This window comes from Dryobates pubescens, chromosome 12 (genome assembly GCF_014839835.1).
Source record: "Dryobates pubescens isolate bDryPub1 chromosome 12, bDryPub1.pri, whole genome shotgun sequence".
NCBI classification, from domain to species: Eukaryota; Metazoa; Chordata; class Aves; order Piciformes; family Picidae; genus Dryobates; species Dryobates pubescens.
In genome coordinates, this window is record NC_071623.1 from 5624128 (window position 1) to 5645719 (window position 21592).

At 50.6% G+C, this 21592-nt stretch overlaps 1 protein-coding gene across 2 annotated transcripts in view; it reads left to right on the forward strand.

The window, feature by feature from the left end:
- The first annotated feature begins 7727 nt into the window (after positions 1–7727).
- Positions 7728–21592, forward strand: part of CDKL5 (cyclin dependent kinase like 5) — a 118261-nt gene continuing 104396 nt past the window's right edge. For both annotated transcript variants that reach the window (XM_054166134.1, XM_054166135.1), the window contains exon 1: positions 7728–7779. The gene's annotated coding sequence lies outside the window, so the exon portion shown is untranslated. The remainder of the gene's footprint in view (positions 7780–21592) is intronic.

Here is a 21592-nt window from a genome sequence, read left to right on the forward strand (position 1 = left end):
GCTGGGGTTGCTTAGCCTGGAGAAGAGGAGGCTCAGGGGAGACCTTATTGATGTCTACAACTCCCTGAAGGGAGGTTGTAGCCAGGTGGGGGTTGGTCTCTTCTCCCAGGCACCCAGCACCAGAACAAGAAGACACAGTCTCAAGCTGTGCCAGGGAAGGTTTAGGTTGGAGGTGAGGAAGAAATTCTTCCCAGGAAGAGAGATTGGCCATGGGAATGTGCTGCCCAGGGAGGTGGTGGAGTCCCCATCCCTGGAGGTCTTTAGGAAGAGCCTGGATGAGGCACTTGGTGCCATGGTTTAGTTGATTAGATGGTGTTGGGTGATAGGTTGGACTCAATGATCTCAAAGGTCTCTTCCAACCTGGTTAATTCTATTCTGTTCTATTCTATGGTTAACTCTACTTACTCACCACCCTCTTGGCACCCACTGCTGCTCACATCAGATTTCTGTGAACCTTTACAAACCAGGCATGGTATGGAGGCCAAGTGCTTTTTTATCTTCTGAGATGCACATATGGGACTATAACAGAGATTGTGTTTTGAGAACCTAGACTAGAGTCACCAAGTGACTAAAATCAATGCAGGGAAAAATAGAATTTACCAGGTAAAACTGATCCAAAGCAGCAGCAAGCCTCATTCATAAGAAGATACTGGGGTTAGGTATTTTTCCCATAGAAAGGAGGAGAAATGCTCAACTTTGGGTCACCTTAATGTATTTTTTTTCCCAGGGCAACCTGATCTAGTGGAGGATGCCCCTGCTTCCTGCAGAGGGGGTTGGACTGGATGACCTTTGGAGGTCCCTTCCAACCCAGACCATTCTATGGATTCTCTGATTTATTCCCACTCGGCTGCCGGTGCCAGTGGTGTGCTGGGGCTGCAGTGGGTAAGCAGCACTTTCCTAGCCAGCCTGTGTTCCACTGGTTAGCCATCACATCACACCAGCTAGCTGCTGAAATGACTCACAGGAGCTCCTGGAGACGATGTGTAGGACTTGGCACTTACACGGCGCTCCGAGCAGAGCAGATCAGACTGCTCTGATCTGCGCCGGAGGGCCAGCCTGACACCAAGCCAGCTACCCTGGGGCACCAAAAAAGGAAGCCAAGACAATCTGCCTGCTGCCTTCAGGTGGTTATCTCTAGCCTAGATCACTCCACACCATCCCCCCTGCTCCCTCTTAGGAGTCCCTGGCAAAATAAAAACACTAAGGTGGTCCAAACTTGGGCATTTCCCTTCCTTTTTATGGGGGAAAAAAGTATATCTAAAAATAGGAGCTTGTTATGAATGAGGTTTGCTGCTTCTGTGGATCAGTCATAGATGCTTCTTTTACCTGGTAAATGCTATTTTTCCTGTGTTTATTTTAGTCACTTGGTGAGTCTAGTCTAGGTTCTCAAAACAAAATCACTGTTGTACACCCTGATGTGCATCTCAGAAGATAAAACAGCACTTGGCCTCCACACCATGCCTGGTTTGTAAAGAGTGGAATAGAATAGGAATAGAATAGGAATAGAATAGGAATAGAATAGGAATAGAATAGGAATAGAATAGGAATAGAATAGGAATAGAATAGGAATAGAATAGGAATAGAATAGGAATAGAATAGGAATAGAATAGGAATAGAATAGACCAGACCAGGTTGGAAGAGACCTTCAAGATCGTCGTGTCCAACCTATCACCCAACACCACCTAATCAACTAAACCATGGCACCAAGCACCCTATCAAGTCTCATCCTGAACACTTCCAGTGATGGTGACTCCACCACCTCCCTGGGCAGCCCATTCCAATGGGCAATCACTCTCTCTATGTAGAACTTCTTCCTAACCTCCAGCCTAAAACCTCCCCTGGTGCAGCTTGAGACTGTGTCCTCTTGTTCTGGTGCTGGGTGCCTGGGAGAAGAGACCAACCTCTGCCTGTCTACAACCTCCCTTCAGGTAGTTGTAGACAGCAATAAGGTCACCCCTGAGTCTCCTTCTCTCCAGGCTAAGCAACCCCAGCTCCCTCAGTCTCTCCTCACAGGGCTTGTGTTCCAAACCCCTCACCAACTTCGTTGCCCTTCTCTGGACACGCTCCAGCAAGTCAACATCTTTCCTAAACTGAGGGGCTCAGAAAGATGACAACAGAAAATTTCATCTCTTTCAGAGAACCACAGAGTGTTAGGGGTTGGAAGGAACCTCCAGGCACCAGCCAGTCCAACCTCTTGCCAGAGCAGGAGCACCTAGAGTAGGTCACACAGGAACATATCCAGGTGGGTTTGGAAAGTCTCCAGACAAGGAGACTCCACAGCCTCTCTGGGCAGCCTGCTCCAGGGCTCTGTGTTGAGTTGAGTGAAAGCAGCCTGATACTTTTGGATGCAATAAACCAAAATGCCTGTATTCAGGCATTACTGTTACAAGATCAGGGAGAAAAAATATTATGATGAATACTGCAGAAAGCCAGAAGAAAAGTGGCCTCTGATGCTTGATTTCAGGCATGTGAAATTGCAGACTGCTGACCTTTTTGAAGCAAAGCTAAAGATTAAAGTGTATCATAAATTGGTTTATCTTCTTTATCAGACACCATATTATGAGAAACATTCAAAACAAGGCAGATCATAGAATCACAGAATGGCCTAGGTTGGAAAGGACCTTAGACATCAACTACTCCAACCTCTCCACCATGGGCAGGGACACCTCTCAACTAGACTTAGCTGCTCAAGGCCTCATCCAGCCTGACTTTCAACACCCCCAGGCAGGAGGCAGCCACAGCCTCTCTAGGCAGCCTATTCCATAGTCTCACCCCCACACACACTACAGAACTTCTTCCTCAGCTCCAATCTAACCCTGCTCTGCCTCAGCTCCAAACCATTCCCCCTTGGCCAGTCTCTAGACACCCTCATGAACAGTTCCTCTGCAGCCTTCTTGCAGGATCCCTTCAGCTTGTGGCAGGCAGCTCTGAGGTCCCTCTGGAGCCTTCTCTTCTGCAGGCTGCACACCCCCAGCTCCCTCAGCCTGTGCTCACAGCAGAGCTGCTTCAGCCCTTGGAGCATCTTTGTGGCCTCTTCTGGACTCACTCCAGCAGCTCTGTCTCTGTGTCCTTCTCATCCTGGGGACACCAGAACTGGAGGCAGGATCAAAGGTGAGGGCTCAGCAGAGCAGAGGGTCAGAATCCCCTCTCTTGCCCTGCTGCCCACACTGCTCTGGCTGCAGCCCAGGGCATGATTTGCATTCTGGGCTGCTGATCTCAGTAAAAGCACCAACTACACCATGTCAGTGCATGACACAGGTTACCTGTGAGAGCTGCAGGAGAAGGAAACTGATTTCATGTAGGTTACAACCACACAACTCCAGTCCTCTGCTCGGATTTTGCCCCAGCAGTGGTTCTGTCCATGCCTTCTGATAAAAAAAGCTCTGGATGTACTACATCACTCACAATCTGGCCTCAGATTAAAGTGACAAGATACACTGAGAGGAAAAAAATTGTTTTAATTGCTAGCATATGCTGCTGGAAATTGATGTAGTTATTTTAAAGCATTAAAGCATCACCCAGTCGTTTATCTTCATTCTGCACTTGTAGCATCACTGCCTTCTACCCTGGAATCAGTTATGGACCACAAAAGCCACTGACAAGAGCTGGAGTAGAACCTCTGGTAGCACATTTTCTACCCCTGTCACATCTTGAACTTCAAAGAATCACAGAACCTATCTGGTTGGAAGAGAGCTCCAAGCCCATCCAGTCCAACCCTTGACCCAGCACTGAAGGGTCAGCTCTAAACCATGTCCCTAAGCACCAGCTCCACACACTGCATCAGGAACAGTGTGGCCAGCAGGAGCAGGGAAGTCATTGTGCCCCTGTACTCTGCATTGGTTAGGCCACACCTTGAGTCCTGTGTCCAGTTCTGGGCTCCTCAGGTTAAGAAAGATGTTGAGCTGCTGAAAGGTGTCCAGAGAAGGGCAACAAAGCTGGGGAGGGGTCTGGAGCACAGCCCTGGGAGGAGAGGCTGAGGGAGCTGGGGTTGCTTAGCCTGGAGAAGAGGAGGCTCAGGGGAGACCTCATTGCTCTCTACAACTACCTGAAAGGTGGTTGTAGCCAGGAAGGGGTTGGTCTCCTCTCCCAGGCAGCCAGCACCAGAACAAGAGGACACAGTCTCAAGCTGTGCCAAGGGAAGTTTAGGCTTGAGGCGAGGAGAACGTTCTTTACTGAGAGAGTCATTCACCATTAGAATGTGCTGCCCAGGGAGGTGGTGGAGTCCCCATCCCTGGAGGTGTTCAAGAGGGGATTGGACGTGGCACTTGGTGCCACGGTCTAGTTATGAGGTCTGTGGTGACAGGTTGGCCTCCATGATCTTTGAGGTTTCTTCCAACCTTGGTGATTCTGTGACACCCCCAGGGATGGTGACTCCAGCACTGCCCTGGGCAGACCATTCCAATGGAGTTATTGACATGAAAGATTATGCAGGAGAAAACCTCACCCTTTGAATTTCTTGGTAGCCACAATTTCATGTGTCTCCTGCAACACAAAAAAGAACAAAGAAAGGAAACTGAGCAGCATTTGGTGCATCTCCTTTCTAAGGGGGTTGATTTCATGCATCTCCTGTAACACAAAAAAAGCAAAGAAAGGGAAATGAGCAACATTTGGTGCCTCTCCTTTCTTACTTTTTTTTTTGCCTCCCAGACAATGGGAAACAAAAAAATCTAGAGACATTTCACAATGCAAAACAAACTTAACCAAAAACCTGGTAAATGCCTCAGTGACCAGGCCAAACACAATTCAGAATCACAGAATCTACCTGCTTGGAAGAGACCTCCAGGAACATCAGGAACAGAAGAACAGAGGAAGTCGAGTGTGTGGTGGAAGAACTTAAGAGGCCCTTTCCCCAAATACAAAATAACAGAATATATCTGCCTGGAAGAGACCTTCAGTCTCCAGTCCAACCCTCTACCCAGCACTGAAGGCTCAATACTAAACCATGTCCCTAAGCACCAGCTCCACACACTGCTGCAACACCCCCAGGGATGGCGACTCCAGCACTGCCCTGGGCAGAGCATTCCAATGTTTGAGAACCCTTCCAGTGAAGAAATATTTCCTAACATCCAGCCTGAACCTCCCCTGGTGCAGCTTGAAACCATTTCCTCTGCTCCTGTCCCTTGCCACCCAGGAGCAGAGGCTGCCCTCTCCTTGCCCCAGCCTCCCTTCAGGGAGCTGAAGTTATCCTAATGACTATGGATGATGTACTCCTAACACAACCACAAGGGAAGATTCCTACACAAGCTGGGAGCTTTGGCAGACTTGTTAAGCATCAGTTTCAAGTACCAGTTTGCCTGCCTGCCATGAACATCCTTCAGATGTTACATTAGATATCTTCTGGCACCTTCTGAACTACAAACCTCCATGTCTTTGACTACACCAATGAACACCAAGGCCTAGTAGAAGACCTGTGGAGTGAAACAGTCGGTGCCAAGGGCCTGAGCTCTAAGCTATACACATTTCAGGGTGTCCTGACTAGGTTAGTTTGACTACCAGAGTGCTCATTTGTGGCTGGAATGCATTAGGTGCGCTCCTTGAGCACCTCTGCCAGTTTAGCTTCATCCAACACCCCAGCACGCTGTGAATCAAAGCGCTGTGAGCAGAGATGAAGACAACATTTAATTCAAAAGAGCAACCCAGATCCAAACTACAACACTTAAGGGCCCCAAGGCTCATGGAGTACAGTCTGTGTGGAACAACAAAGGAAAATGAGGAGCCTGATTTCTATGCCCTGCAATGCCTAAAGTTCTGTTAGCTGTCTGTGATGATTTTTTGAAGGTTCATATCCTTACAAAAGCAAAGCACATTTGGGTAGTGTTAGATCTGCAATACTCCACCACTGCTGAGCCCCAAGGCCTGTTATGTCCAGGGGCCTTCAGAACATTCCTATAATTTGAACCACCATTGATGCATACAAAGAAAATGAGAGATGAATTTACAGAATGGCTTAGGTTGGAAGGGACCTCATCTCCTCCAAGCTCCCCACCATGCCCAGAGACACCTCTCAGCTCCACTCAGCTGCTCAAGGCCTCATCCAGCCTGGCCTTCAACAACCCCAGGCAGGAGGCAGCCACAGCCTCCCTGGGCAGTCTGTGCCACACTCTCACCACCCTCACCCTCAACAACTTCTGCCTCAGCTCCACTCTAACCCTGCTCTGCTTCAGCTCCAAACCATTCCCCTTTGGCCTGTCTCTAGACACCCTCATAAACAGCCTCCAGACACCCTCAGGACATGTCCTCTGCAGCTATAGGAAGACGGCTCTGAGGTGCCCCTGGAGCCTTCTCTTCTGCAGGCTGCACAGCCCCAGCTCCCTCAGCCTGTGCTCACAGCAGAGCTGCTCCAGCCCTTGGATCATCTTTGTGGCCTCCTCTGGCCTCCCTCCAGCAGCTCTGTGTCCTTCTCCTGCTGGGGACGCCAAAACTGGAAGCAGGATTGGATGTGGGATGTCAGCAGAGCAGAGCCAAGAGGTAGAATCCCCTCTGCTGCCCTGCTGCCCACACTCCTCTGGCTGCAGCTTGGCACACAGCTGCCTGCTGGGCTGCATGAGGGCACTGCTGGCTCCTGGGGAGCTGCTCAGCACCCAACAGCCCCAAGTCTCCTTCCTTCAGAGCTGCTCTCAACCCACTCTGCACCCAGCCTGGATTTGTACCTGGAATGTGAGCATCCATAAACTGTGGAACTGCGTTTTTTCCATGATGCCTCCGACAGCCGACGCGTGCCTGGAAGTGGCAGCTGAAAATGGCCTCAGCTGTGAACTGTGTTTGCAGTTGGTGTGAGCAAAGCTCCACAGTGCAGGCCTTCACAGGCACCAGCAGCACAACCTGCAAGCAGGGCTTCTGGGTTTGGCAAAGTTGGAGAAACGCTTGAGTGCTGCAGACGTTTCACCATGTGTTTTCACCATTTCGGGAGCTGATCTGGTGGTGGGGGAAGGAGGGGAAAAAAAAGGCGGGGAGTGGGGGAAGGCGATACTGATTTTTAATATCCCCTAAGCCTATCTCTCTCCACCCATCCAGCAAAAGCAGCAGCAGCAGCAGCGGTTCCTAGGGCCCTTCTCCACCCCCTCGCGTTCCGCACACGGGTGACTAACGGCTCTGCGTGCCGGGGGCGTGCACCAGTTTCCATGCAAAAAAAAAAGAACAAAAAACGAAAAGAAAAAAAAAAAAAAACAACACAACTCAGCCGTTATCTGAACGGGAAACCACCTGTCCCTCTGCCTGCTCACGACCCTGCCCCCAAGGATGAACATCCGCACCTCCACCTGCCCGCCCTGCCGGCAGCGGAGGCGTCACTGGTGTCTGCTGGTGACACCCGTGTCTGGTGCCAATCTACTCCTGCAGCCAGAGCCACCCCGGGCTACCGCCCGCGGCCGCTGCCTCTCCCTTCACTCGACCTCCCGGGGCCCCGGCCCCGCCGCCACCCGCGGCCCCGCACCCGTTGCTCGGCAGCTGCGAGTCAACCGAACCTTCCGCGAGGCCGGGCGGGGCCGGGGTGGGGGCGGGGCCAGCGGGGAGGTGCGGAGGGGCGGGATCATAGACAGCTTCTATTGGTCGAAAAGGCTGCGGGCGTGGCCCGAGGGCGTCTCTTTGCTCTGCTACTGGTAGTCACAGATGTCGATGTGGGCTTGGGGGCGGGGCCGGGCGGCCAGTGGTGTCGGTTGAGCGCCGCGCTAGGGAGGGACCGCGGCGGGCGGGGGAGCGGAGTGAGGGGGCGGCGGCGGCGGGTGCGAGTGAGTGCGCGCCGCCGGGTGCGAGTCGAGCAGCGGCAGCGCCGGAGCGGAGGTAGGGGAGCTGTGCGGGGCCCTGCGCTGCCCTCACCTGTCACCTCCCGGTTGTCGGGCTCTTGCTGCTGCGGCACGCCAGCCCGGCGCTTCACCCCCTGCCCTGGGCTCCGTCCCTTTCTTCCCCTCTACCCCTGCCACCGGCCAGCCGCGCGACCCCTGCTGCTCGCGCCCCCGCCTCCTTTGGGCTGCCGCCGTCCCCTCCTCCTTCCCCCCCCCCGCCCCCCCAACCCCGCCGGGAGCCGTTTCCTGGAGCTGCCGCGGCGGGAGCGGGGCCGAAGGCTGTGTCCACCGGCGGGCAGCGCCGCGCCCCGCAGCCCAGGTGCCCCCGGCCCGCAGGGGGCCGAAGGGGCGAGGCTGCGGTGCCTGGCGGGGAGCGGGCAGAGCCCGCGGGCGCGGCCCCTCCTCGGTGCCGGGGGTCGGGGTTCCAGGGAGATGCCTGGGAGGGGAGGCGAGGGGGCGGCCGCCTGTGGGATTCCGCCTGTGTTCCTAGTCTTGCTCGCCGCCCTCTCCTTCCCCGATACCCTCTTCCGTCTGGCTGCAAGGGCTTGTGGCTGTTCCTGGAAAGATTCTGCTTGGAGTATTGTGATTTGGGGAAGGGCGTGTTTCGCTGGGGCTTTTTTCCCTTTTTTTTGTTGTTTTTTTTTTTTTTCCATCTGTGAATTATTTTTTTTTTTTATGTATTTGGTTTTGTATCAGTCGCATTGTCGCTGGGCTTGTGTGTTTTTCTGTGCCGGGTAGGAGAAAAATCCACTAGTGGTTACCGGGTAGGTAGGTGGTGATGGAGAGCATCAGAGGGGACAACACCCAGGAGAGAAGGTTGTTCCTCAGTTGGAGCCGCTAGCCAGAAGAGGGATGCCGGGATTCCCGTTGCTGGGGCTATGCCTTGGTTCTCCTCTCGGCTTTCACCTTTTGCCTTGGCCGGTGAGCAGGGAAAACTCGGTCGCTACCCTCGGACTTGAGCGTGTGGAAAGGAAAAGGATTGTTTTTCCAAGCAGGATTTTGTGTGTTTGCAGCGATGGCCCTTCCTGGGCTCGGAGGAGCAAGAAGCTCTGTTGCCATTCGTTTCTGTTTGGTGTGTATGAGGGCTCTGCCTGCTGTTGCTGCTGATCTACTCCAGCCTTGCTGCCGGAGATCCACCTTCTGTCTGCATCCTGCGCTGCCTACCATTGCTGCGGCAGGTAGCTGTCTGAAGCAGCAACAGCCTGGAGCTGCCATAGTGTGAAATTAGCCACGATCCTGCAAATGCCTCTGCTCTCTGCCTTGGCTGAGGCAAGCTATTGCCTGGCTTCTGCTCAGTAGACTTGTTAAGATGGTAATGCATTAGTTACATGGTGGTAGCTGGAGGAGTTGCTTTTATTGCAAGTCCTTAATATTTATTCAGCAAAGCCAAAGAGGAGGGCTGGGAAATTCTATTGGCATGGTGATGGATGCAGATCATGCATGGCCTTTTGGGTTCTGCAGTATTGCAGGAGAGAAGTTTGAAATTGTCCTGTTTGTTTCCTTTGTTGCCTCTTGAGATGCTGAGTACCACCAGCTTCCAGGATGAGTGACAGGATCACAGGATGTTAGGGGCTGGAAGGGACCTTCAAAGTCATAGAATCATAGAATCAATAAGGTTGAAAGAGACCTCAAGGATCATCAAGTCCAACTTGTCACCCAGTACCTCATAACTACTAAACCATGGCTCCAAGTGCCACATCCAATTCCGTCTTCAAGTCCAAGCCCCCTGCCAGAGCAGGACCATAGAATCCAGCACAGGTTGCACAGGAACACATCCAGATGTATCTTGAAAGCCTCCAGAGAAGGAGACACCACTCTGGGCAGCCTGTTCCACTGTATATTGTATTGTAAGTTGTATATTGCCAGTCAGTAGTGGTGACCTGGCTAGTACAACCTTCACAATTCCCATTTCATTTTACTGCCTGTTAGGACGCTCTTTTGGTTTTATCCTCCCCCCCTCCCTTGCCCCTGGCTCTCACTCTAAGGCTGTCAAATCTAACATTTCAAACAGTCCGTTGGGTTTGTCTAAACCACCACCATCTTTAAGATTTTTCTTGCCTTGGGTGTGTGTTTGTTTGACTTAACAGCCTAGAGATCTGCAGCTGAAAAAATCCTCAAGCAAAAGGCAAGCTTTGTAGAAAATATACCTGCCCGTTGGAGAAACACAAAGTGCCATTTCAAAGGGTGGATTGATTAATTGAAGTATTGCCTCTCTTCCCCCCCCCCCCCTCCCTCTATTGTACAGGCTTAAAATGCTACTTCCAGGTGTGTGGGTGTTTCAAGGTTTCTCTTTTGCTCATTTGGAGATAGGAAGGCAAATCTTCCCCCCCCCTCCCCCCCCACTTTGTACTTCATCTGTGACGTTCTGCAAGGAGAGACCTCTCTGCCTGAAGGATCCTCTGCATTGAATAGCTCTCAGGAGTGTGGCCTTGCTTGTCACTAATTACCCTAAAAAAACATAGCATTTTGATTTAAATCAAAAAATCTTTTTCCACCACGTTTTAGCCCCTTGGATTTTTCTGGCATGCAGAAAAACGGAGTGAGTAAAATTACCACGGGTGTGGGACCGTGGTTTACAGGAAAGGAGAGAAAGCTAAAGCAACCCAGTGCTCCAGGGAGCAAGTGCTACACCATGTTTTGGAGCTAGATCTTTGGCAGTTACTTCAGCCAGTGCTTAGACCTGCAGTTGAAGGCAGCTCTCTTCTTCATTCATAAATATACCTGCCTGATCTTAAACTTTACTGGAACGTTGGCAGTTTCAGTGAATCTGGTATGTGTTGGTTTGTATGATTTTGTTTCTCTTTACTCATTTATTGGGTTTGGTAATCATTTAGAGTTTAACTGCATGGAAGCTGAAGCTTGAAATTTGTTTGGATTCCTTTTGTCTGGCTTGCAAACGAGTTGTAACAAACCTGTTAAGTGTTGGAGCTGATGTACTCCAGCCAGCTCTTCAGAACTGGGGAGTGTGGAAAACAAAGAAACTGCAGATCCATTTTAATGTTCTCACAGCCCCTTTTGGTTTAGTTTAATCATGCCCGTGGCAGGGGGGTTGGAACTAGATGACCCTTGAGGTCCTTTCCAACCCTAACAAGTCTGTGGTGGTGGTGGGGGTGGAAAATGCACCTTGAGATTCAAGTCCTGAAATGTTTACTATAGCTCTGTATTCCTTACAACCCCCTTAACAATACCATTTTGTGACTAGTGAAAGAGCCACAGGAAGATGTAAATTACTGTATGGCCAGTAGAGAAAGAACTCTGTAGAGAGATTTGGATTAGTCTGCTAGAAGCTCTTCTTGGAGCACTGGTGTAGGTAAAGGATGGCTACCAAGAAGAGGGAGACTCCATTTTTACATGGAAAAGATGAGAGGTAATAGGTACAAGTTCCCCCTGAGGAGATTCAGATTGGACATGAGGAAAATTTTTCACAGCAAGAGCATTTAGCCATTGGAATAATCAGAATCCTAGAATGGCTTAGGTTGGAAGGGACCTCAGAGATCATCTACTCCCCACCATGGGTAGTGACACCTCTCAGCTAGACTCAGCTGCTCGAGGCCTCATTCAGCCTGGCCTTCAACACCCCCAAGCAGGAGGCAGCCACAGCCTCCCTGGGAAGCCTGTCCAGAGTCTCACCACCCTCACACTCAACAACTTCTTCCTCAGCTTCACTCTAACCCTGCTCTGCCTCAGCTTCAAACCATTCCCCCTTGGCCTGGCTCCAGACACCCTCAGGACATGTCCTCTGCAGCCTTCCTGCAGGATCCCTTCAGCTATTGGAAGGCAGCTCTCAGGTCTGCCTGGAGCCTTCTCTTCTGCAGGCTGAACACCCCCAGCTCCCTCAGCCTGTGCTCACAGCAGAGCTGCTCCAGCCCTGGGAGCATCTTTGTGGCCTCGTCTCGGCAATCGCTCCAGCAGCTCTGTGTCCTTATGATAGAATAGTGTCCACAGGGAAGTTGTAGAGTCCCCATCATTGGGTGTTTCAAGATTCTGCTGGACAGGTTGCTGAGCCATCTTGTCTAGACCACGCTTTTGCCACCAATTAAGGTTGGACCTGGTGATGCTTGAGGTCCCTTTCCAACCTGCTGTTCTCTAAACTCCAGTGGCAGCGTGGTTTGACGCTAGCAGTGGTTATTTCTGTTGTGGTACAGAGCAGGACTCTGCGAGTGGGAGGAGAGCTAAGACTGCAAGTACAAGGTAGAATAAGAGAATAATTTCTGTATGCAGAAAACACCCTCTCTCTATATATATACACCCAAAAGGCAGCTCAGTGCTGGTATATAAATAGCTATTTATAATACTGACTATATATGGATGCTCTTGAAAGCCGTTCACATGTAAGCTGTAGCTTTCTCTCTCTCTCAAACATGTTAACGCTCGGCAGAGAAATCTGGAAGGCAAAAAACCCTAACCAACACTTCTCCCAGGAATTATTTAAGCCCTGGCTAAGATAGGAATTTGTTCTTCTGAGGTCCCTCCCAACCCCTAGTGTTCTGTGATTCTGCTTGAATTCTTAATTTCTGAGCCTTGCCTTGAGCGCTTAAGCTTGCTCCGAGCAGAGCGCGGACATGGGTCGTGAGACGGCAGCGAGGGGGAACTACCCTGGAAATGTGTCAGGAGGGAGGATGAACGAAGCCACTGTGAATTGTGTGCTCATGTGAAAGGGACAAGAATGTCTTGCATTGGTTGGAACTTCCATTTCAGAGGTTTTAGCCCTCCTCGTGAGCTAAAATTAGCCCCTCTAGGGTTTTATCATCTTGATTGTTTCACGTCAGGATGTCAAGGCGTGAGAATGATCAGTCACCTGCTGTCCCTAAAGAAAGGAAGGTAATGATTAATGGAGTTTATTTCTTGGTGGCTGAATTCTGCATTCTCAATGCTGATCCTTTAGGATCAAGATGGAGATCTGTTTGTGTGAATGGCACTGCCGTCTTTTGGCACCAGAAGCAGTATTGACAGGCTGGGGTCGGGGTTGGCTGGAGAGCTGCCAAACAGAAAGGGACCTGGGGGTGCTGGTTGACAGCTGCCTAAACATGAGCCAGCAGTGTGCCCAGGTGGCCAAGAAGGCCAAGGGCATCCTGGCCTGCATCGAGAATAGTGTGGCCAGCAGGAGCAGGGAAGTCCTTGTGCCCTGTGCTCAGCACTGGTTAGGCCACCCCTTGAGTCCTGTGTCCAGTTCTGGGCCCCTCAGTTTAAGAAGGACATTGAGACACTTGAACGTGTCCAGAGAAGGGCAACAAGGCTGGGGAGAGGCCTTGAGCACAGCCCTGTGGGGAGAGACTGAGGGAGCTGGGGTTGTTTAGCCTGGAGAAGAGGAGGCTCAGGGGAGACCTCATTACGCTCTACAACTACCTGAAGGGAGGTTTAGCCCGGAGGGAGTTGGTCTCTTCTCCCAGGCAACCAGCAACAGAACAAGAGGACACAGTCTCAAGCTGCACCAGGGGAAATTTAGGCTGGAGGTGAGGAGAAAGTTCTTCCCAGAGAGAGTTGTTGGCCATTGCAATGTGCTGCGCAGGGAGGAGGTGGAGTCCCCATCCCTGGAGGTGTTCAAGAGGGGATTGGACGTTGCACTTGGTGCCGTGGTCTGGTCATGAGGTGTTGGGTGACAGGTTGGACTTGATGATCTTTGAGGTCTCTTCCAACCTTGGTGATTCTGTGATTAATTAAAAGGAGCATTAAGAAAAACCCAAACAAAGACCTGAAGAAGGTGAGGAACTCACTGAGTAAATATCAGCCTCCTTGCTGAGTTGGTGCAATTTCACAAGAGTAAATGTGAGGGGGGAAATGTTAAACTTCTGCATGCTCACAACACTCGTGTAGCCAGCTCTTAAAAACCAAGGGCTTTTGTTTAAAGTGGGATGACATCTTTCTCTGTCCCCCTGTTAAATAGGATATTTTAGCATGGCAGAAATAATTCTGTTAAATATCTTGCTGAAATCACACTGCAATGGTTCTAGATGTGTAAAACTGTGTTGCTATAGTAATGACTGCATTTATTTATTCTTCTGCCTTCTCTGAGGCAACCATGAGAATTTCTCAGGAATAAACAACCCTTTGGAGAACCTCAGTGCCTTTCTTTTTTTCCTTTATGTAAAATAACTTCCAGAAATGAGCTTAAAAGCTCTCAAGAGAGCTGCTCTGATCACGTGAAGGTTGCTTACCTGCGTTAGGTTTAGTTCCTCTGGTGTCCAAAACAAATCCCAAACTCCTAGAATGGCTTAGGTTGGAAGGGAGCTTAGAGATTGAGTGAGGGTGGTGAGACACTGGCACAGGCTGCCCAGGGAGGTTGTGGCTTCCCTCTCCCTGCAGGTGTTCAAGGCCCAGTTGAATGAGGCCCTGAGCAACCTGGGCTGGTGGAAGGTGTCCTTGCCCATAGCAGGGGGTTTGCAACTAGATGATCTTTAAAGTCCCTTCCAAACCAGTCTGTGAATCATCTCCTCCAACCTCCCCACCATGCCCAGGGACACCTCTCAACTAGATTCAGCTGCTCAAGGCCTCATCTAGCCTGGCTTTCAATACCTGCAGGGAGGAGGCAGCCACAGCCTCCCTGGACAGACTGTTCCAGAGTCTCACCACCCTCACACTGAACAACAACTTCCTCAGCTCCCCTCTAACCCTGCTCTGCCTCAGCTCCAAACCATTCCCCCCTTGGCCTGTCTCCAGACACTCTCATGAGAAGTCCCTCTGCAGCCTTTTCCTGTATCACAGCATCACCAAGGTTGGAAGAGACCTCGAAGATCATCAAGTCCAACCTGTCACCACAGACCTCATGCCTAGACCATGGCACCAAGTGCCACATCCAATCCCCTCTTGAACACCTCCGGGGATGGTGACTCCACCACCTCCCTGGGCAGTACATTCCAATGGCTAACGACTCTCAGTGAAGGAACTTTCTCCTGTAGGGTCCCTTCAGGCACTGGAAGACAGCTCTAAGGTTCCCCCTGGGACATTAATCTTTGATGAGTTTCTGTAGCACATATCTGTGAGGCTGAAGTGTCTCCAGAACGCTGTAATTCACACTTTGGAGCACTTAGATTTACTTTCCTAACCTTACTTCAGAAGAGCTGGTGATGTGTTCCAGTTTGGCTTCAAATTTCTGTTCCTAATCTTAAGATGATTCAACTTACTGCTGGTGGAATTGCCCATTTTTGTCTTGCAAATGGACCCTGTAGTTGATTTAGTTTTCACAATAGGATAACTTATTTGGAAAACTAAGATAATTTTCCTGTGGGTGCCTAGCAACACATGAGGTGGGGGCAAAAAACCAGAAAGGAGAGAAAAGCCCCCAAAACTGAACTCCACATTTCTTCTCTGGAACAAAAACCCCAACAAAACCAACCCGAGGTGTCAATCAATTCTTAACTGAATCCTCATTATGCCCCCCACATAAAGCTCTATTCTTTGGCTGAATTGTGTCACTGTTAACCTTTTCTTACTGAGGACTATGGCTGGTAATGGGAGCACACTGCTTCATTCAGCTGAAGGAAAGGAGGAGGATGTGGCTGTAAGGTTCAATAGAATCAAATATTTATTTGGCTGGGAAGTCTAAAGATAAACATATTAATTCTTGGAGTTTGGGTATGAAAACCAAGCTTTTGTTTTCACCCCCTCCTACAATTTTTATCATTGTTAGGAGTCATGGATTGTAGGAACTGTGCATTTCTGGTGAATGCAGGAAAATGGTTGACAGTGATTTATTTGTTGGGGAGATTTCTTATTTAGCTTAATTAACAGAATCACAGAATTGTCAGGATTGGGTGGGAGCTCAGGGATCATCCAGTTCCAACCCCCCTGCTATGGCCAGGGACACTTGACAGCACAGCAGGTTGCTCACAGCCACAGCCAGCCTGGCTGCAAACACCTCCAGGCAGGAGGCTTCCACCACCTCCCTGGGCAACCTCTGCCAGGCTCTCACCACCCTCATGGGCAACAACTTCTTCCTCACATCCAATCTGCATCTCCCCACTTCTAGTTTTGTTCCATCCCCTCCAGTCCTATCCCTATCTGATGCCCTAAAAAGTCCTACCCCAGCTTTCTTGTGGCCCCTTTCAGATCCTGGAAGGCCACCAGAAGGTCTCCTGGGAGCCTTCTCTTCTCCAGACTGAACAACCCCAACTCTCTCAGTCTGTCCTCACAGCAGAGCAGCTCCAGCCCTCTGCTCAACCTTGTGGTCCTTCTCTGGACACCTTCCAGCACCTCCAGATCCTTTCTGGAACAGAGGCTCCAGAACTGGACACAGTGCTTCAGGTGTGCTCTGAGCAGAGGGGCAGAATCCCCTCCCTGGCCCTGCTGGCCACACTTCTCTTGCTGCAGCCCAGGCTCTGCTTGGCTCTTTGGGCTGCGGTGTTGAGCTTCACATCCCCCAGCACCCCCAAAGCCTTTTCTTCAGGGCTGCTCTGCATCCAGTCCCTGCCCAGCCTATACTGGTGCCTAGAATTGCCCTGACCCAGCTGCAGGACCCTGCACTTGGTCTTGTTGAACCTCATGAGATTGGCTTGGGCCTAGCTCTGCAGCCTGTCAAGGTCCCTCCTTAGAACTATATCTTGGTTGCTATCATCTAACAACTAATCATGAAGCCTTTGTTGTTTTCACAGCACAACTTAGTTTTCAGACTCAGAAGCTGTTGTGATCTTGAGAAATATATTTTTCTTTATTTAAGTTCCTACTGGGTTGGTAATTAGCTGGCATAGAATCACTCTTTCAGGATCTTTGGGTTTTAGAATAGATTCATAGAATGGTTTAGGTTGGAAGGAACCTCAATGATCATCTACTTCCAACCTCCCTGGCATTTGCAGGGATACCTTCCCCTGCCCTCATGGTACCTGAGTTTGGTGCTCATAAAGTGAGCAGCTACTCAGCTGTGAAGTCTCACTGAATTGTGAAGTGAGTGAATGGCTACTTGAATGTACATCAGTGCTTTACAGACCCTGAGCAGTTAGATCTTTGGCCTCTGTGTGATAAACTGGGTGACTTTTTAACTTACTAGAACGATCCCATTTCATGGCCACAAAATAACTGCCAGCTGATAAGCTTTGTTTTTAAGCTTTGCACCAGCCAAGTGGGACTTTGTACTTAAATGTGTGTCTTTATAGAAACTTTTGAATTCAGAGCAGAGTGAATTTGTGTCTGTAAGCTTCCCACTTGCTGCTGACTTTCCTAATCTTAAGAATGTCATCTTTTCTATTTTGTGTCATTCACTTCTCTGAACCTGCCCTGTGTTCACCTACACTTGCACAGAACCACAGAATGGTTGGAGTTGGAAAAGCCCTCCAAGACCATCCAGTCACAGAATCACCAAGGTTGGAAGAGACCTCAAAGATCATCAAGTCCAATCTGTCACTACAGACCTCATGACTAAACCATGGCACCAAGTGCCACATCCAGTCCCCTCCTGAACACATCCAGGGATGGAGACTCCACCACCTCCCTGGGCAGCACATTCCCATGGCCAACAGCTCTCTCTGGGAAGAACTTTCTCCTCACCTCCAGCCTGAATTCCCCCTGGTGCAGCTTGAGACTGTGTCCTCTTGTTCTGGTGCTGGTTGCTTGAGAGAAGAGACCAACCCCAACCTGGCTACAACCTCCCTTCAGGGAGTTGTAGAGAGCAAGAAGGTCTCCCCTGAGCCTCCTCTTCTGCAGGCTAAGCAACCCCAGCTCCCTCAGCCTCTCCTCCCAGGGCTGTGCTCCAGACCCCTCCCCAGCCTCGTTGCCCTTTTCTGGACACCTTCCAGCAGCTCAACATCTTTCCTAACCTGAGGGGCCCAGAACTGGACACAGGACTCAAGGGGTGGCCTAACCAATGCAGAGTACAGGAGCACAATGACCTCCCTGCTCCTGCTGGCCACACTATTCTTGATGCAGGCCAGGATGCCCTTGGCCTTCTTCGCCACCTGGGCACACTGCTGGCTCATGTTTAGGTGGCTGTCAACCAGTACCCCCAGGTCCCTCTCTGCCTGGCTACTCTCAGCCACTCTGACCCCAGCCTGTAGCTCCTTTCAGCCTCCTCTGCTCCACACCAAACACCCCCAGGTCCCTCAACTGCTCCTCACTAGCCCGGTTATCCAGACCCTTCACCAGCTTCACTGCCCTTCTCTGGGGCACACTCCAACACCTCAATGTCCTCCTTGGAGTGAGATGCCCAAAACCAAACCAAATATTTGAGGTGTGGCCTCACCAGTGCCCAATACAAGGGCATCATCCCTTCCCTGTGCCTGCTGGCCACGCTGTTCCTGATCCAAGCCAGGATGCTGGTGGCATCAGTGGTACTCTGCTCAGCAAGTTTTCTGATGATACCAAACTAGGAGGCTTGGCTGAGACCCCTGAAGGCTGTGTGGACATTCAAAGACTTGGACAGGCTGAGAGCTGGGCAGAAAGGACCCTAATGAGGTTCAACAAGGATAAGTGCAGAGTCCTGCAGCTGGGAAGGAAGAACAAACTGCAGCAGGACAGGCTGGCAGGGGATCTGCTGGAGAGCAGCCCCAAGGAGAAGCACCTGGGAGTGCTGGTGGGCAGCAAGTTCTGCATGGCACAGCAATGTGCCCTGGGGGCCAAGAAGGCCAATGGGGTCCTGGGGTGCATTAGGAGGAGTGTGGCCAGCAGATCCAAGCAGGTTCTCCTCCCCCTCTACTTTGCCCTGTTGAGATCTCCCCTGGAATATTGCATCCAGTTCTGGGCTCCCCAGGTCAGGAGGGACAGGGATCTGCTGCAGAGAGTCCAAGGGAGGGCTACAAGGATGATTGAGGCACTGGAGCACTGCCCTGTGAGGAGAGGCTGAGAGCCCTGGGGGTGGTTAGTCTGGAGAGGAGAAGGCTGAGAGGGGATCTGATCAATGTCTATCAATAGCTGAGGGCTGGGGGGCAGGAGGGAGGGGACAGGGACAGGCTCTGCTCAGCTGCACCCTGGGACAGGCCAAGGGGCAATGGCTACAAACTGCAGCACAGGAGGTTCCAGCTCAACAGGAGGAGGAACTTCTTCCCTGTGAGGCTCCCAGAGGCCTGGAGCAGGCTGCCCAGAGAGGTTTTGGAGTCTCCTTCTCTGGAGCCTTTCCAGCCCTGCCTGGATGTGTTCCTGTGTGACCTGTGCTGGATTCTCTGCTCCTGGTCTGGCAGGGGGGTTGGACTGCAAGCTCTCCAGAGGTCCTTTCCAACCCCTAACCTCCTGTGAGCCTGTGGGCAGGGCAGAAGGTCCAGTGGGTCCTGCACCTTTCAGACTCATGATGCTTGGGGGTGTGCACTGCTCTTTCTGTCCTCTCTCTTCTCATCTGGACAGCATTTCCAGATGATAGTGAAGGGAAGGCTGTTCTTATGAGAATGCTGTGGTTGATGAGCTTGGGAAGCTTGCTGGGGGGATTTGGATGTTAGTCTCTGGTGGCATGTACAACAAATATCACTGTACGTGGCGAGAGGATCTTGCACGCTGCAGCAGTTCAAATTAATTGCAGGTTCATCAGAGCGGTTTTCCATGAATAAATGTACTGTGCTTTGATTGTTCTGACTCTTCCAAGATGATGGTGTTTTGTTTTGTTTTCTAGATGACATTTTTTTTTCAGCTGTTATCTGAAATAATGGCAAACCCAAGGTGCGTGGCAGGTGGGGTTGTGTCATGGTCAGCCCTCCATAAAGCTCTTGTCAGAGCTGTTGCACTCCCTCTGAATTCCTCTTCAGTAAAAACCTCACAGTAGCTGAAAAAAAATGGCAGGGAGCCTTTCCTCTGCTGTTTTTGTGTTTTGGCAGCCTTTTGTTTATTCCCTGGAGTTGCCTAATTCCTCTCTGCAAATATTTGTGCATGTGGAATAAGTTAAACATATGTTCGAGTCCAGTTGTGTTGTGTACGCAGAAATGTAAAGTCAGGTGGGCCCCACTTGGGCAGAGGTTTTGTCTGACCCTTGTCAGGGGTGAAGACATCTTAAAACTGTCAAAAGATACAGCTCCTCATGGTTTTACTCATAGAATGGTTTGGCTTGGAAGGGACCTCCAAAGGTCACAGGATCACAGGATGTTAGGGGCTGGAAGGGAGCTCCAAAGCTCATCCAGCCCAACCCCCCTGCACTCAGCAGGGACATCCTCCACCAGAGCAGGTTGCTGACAGCCTTGATTATCTCCAGGGATGGGGCCTCATCTACCTCCTTGGGCAGTGTTGCAGTAGCCTCCTGGTGCAGAGCTTGTTCCTCACATCCAATGTCAGTCTGCTCTGCTCTCATTACAAATCATGGCCCCTCGTCCATCATTTCAGGCCTTTGGAAACAGTCCTCCTGCAGCCCTCTTGTAGACTCCCTTCAGGTCCTGGAAGGCTGCTCTTAGGTCTCCCTGGAGCCTTCTCTTCTCCAGGCTGAACAACACCAGTTCCCTCAGCCTGTCCTTGTAGCCCCCTGGTTGTTTTCATGGCCCTGCTCTGGACCTGCTCCATCAGGTCCATGCCCTTCCTGTGCTGAGGGCTCCAGAGCTGAACACAGCCCTGCAGGTGAGGTCTCCCCAGAGCAGAGCAGAGAGGCAGGATCCTCTCTCTCCAGCTCTGGCCACACTGCTTTGGATGCAGCCCAGGCTGCCCTTGGCCTTCTGGGCTGCAAGTGCACACTGTTGGCTCCTGTCCAGCTTCTCATCCACCAGCACCCCCTCAAGTCCTTTTCTTGCATCTTCATTGGTATTTCAAATTCATGTTGCTTATAATGGTTGCCAATTGTACTGCCAGCTCATAAGTCCTTTCTGTGTTAGCATATACTTTGGGGGCAAAGAAGGAAGAGCTGGACATGGATTTCTGATAGCTTAGAATAAGTTTACTCTTTATCTTGTGTATCATTTGAGATTTAGAACAAAACCCCAAAGTTTACTTTGTTTGATGGGTTGCTTCTATATGGAACCAAATAATCCAGGAGTTAAAGCTGTTTGTTAGTCAAGAGTGGGCAGTTGTCACAGCAGTGGCAATAGATGCTGATCATTTTCAGTTGTGAACCTCCTTGCACAGACTTGGGTTTTTTTCCTATATTCCATCCTCTTTTAATTGCAGGATGAATGTTCCCTGAAGTGAGCTTGAATCTAGTAATAAATGGAGGGTACTCCCTCCCCAGCTTGCTGCTGCTGTTTTTAATAGGATTCATTAAGGTGTTTTGGAGTGACAGTGGGCATCAAGGACGGAAGAGGGACCTCAGGAGGTTTTCTAGTTAGACCTTCTGCTCTAAAAGCAGTGTTTTCCTAAAAATACATATATTGATTCCTAAAAATGTCACTAGGAAGGAGTTGTGTTAAAATTAAGCTATTCTTCTCTTTCCAGGGCACCCTTCCCCTCCTGTTCACTAGGCTCAACTCATTTTAAGGACACTTGAAAAGAGGATTTCAACTAAAAGGAAGCAAAGGTCTTTGGTACAAGCAGGGCTTCTTCTTTCTTTGTTTTTCATCCCTTTGGCCACGATCTCCCTCCCCCCAGTCCCTTTCTTTTTGTTGTTGGTTGGTTGTTTCTACTCTCACTCTGACAGATTCACGGTGTTGCCATCTGGTTGTTTGCTTAACCTCTGTGAAAGTGATTCCAGCCTTCCAGGAAGGCTGCAGAGGCTGCATAAAGGTGTCTAGATACAGGCCAAGTGGGAATGGTTTGAAGCTGAGGCAGAGCAGGGTCAGACTGGAGCTGAGGAAGTTGGAGGTGTTTAGGAGGAGCCTTGATAGGGTGGTTGATTGCATGGTTTAGTTGATTAGGTGGTGTTGGATGATGGGTTGGATGCGATGATCTTGAAGGTCTCTTCCAACCTGGTCTGGTCTGGTCTGGTCTATTCTATTCTATTCTTCAGTGTGAGGGTGGTGAGACTCTGGTACAGGCTGCCCAGGGAG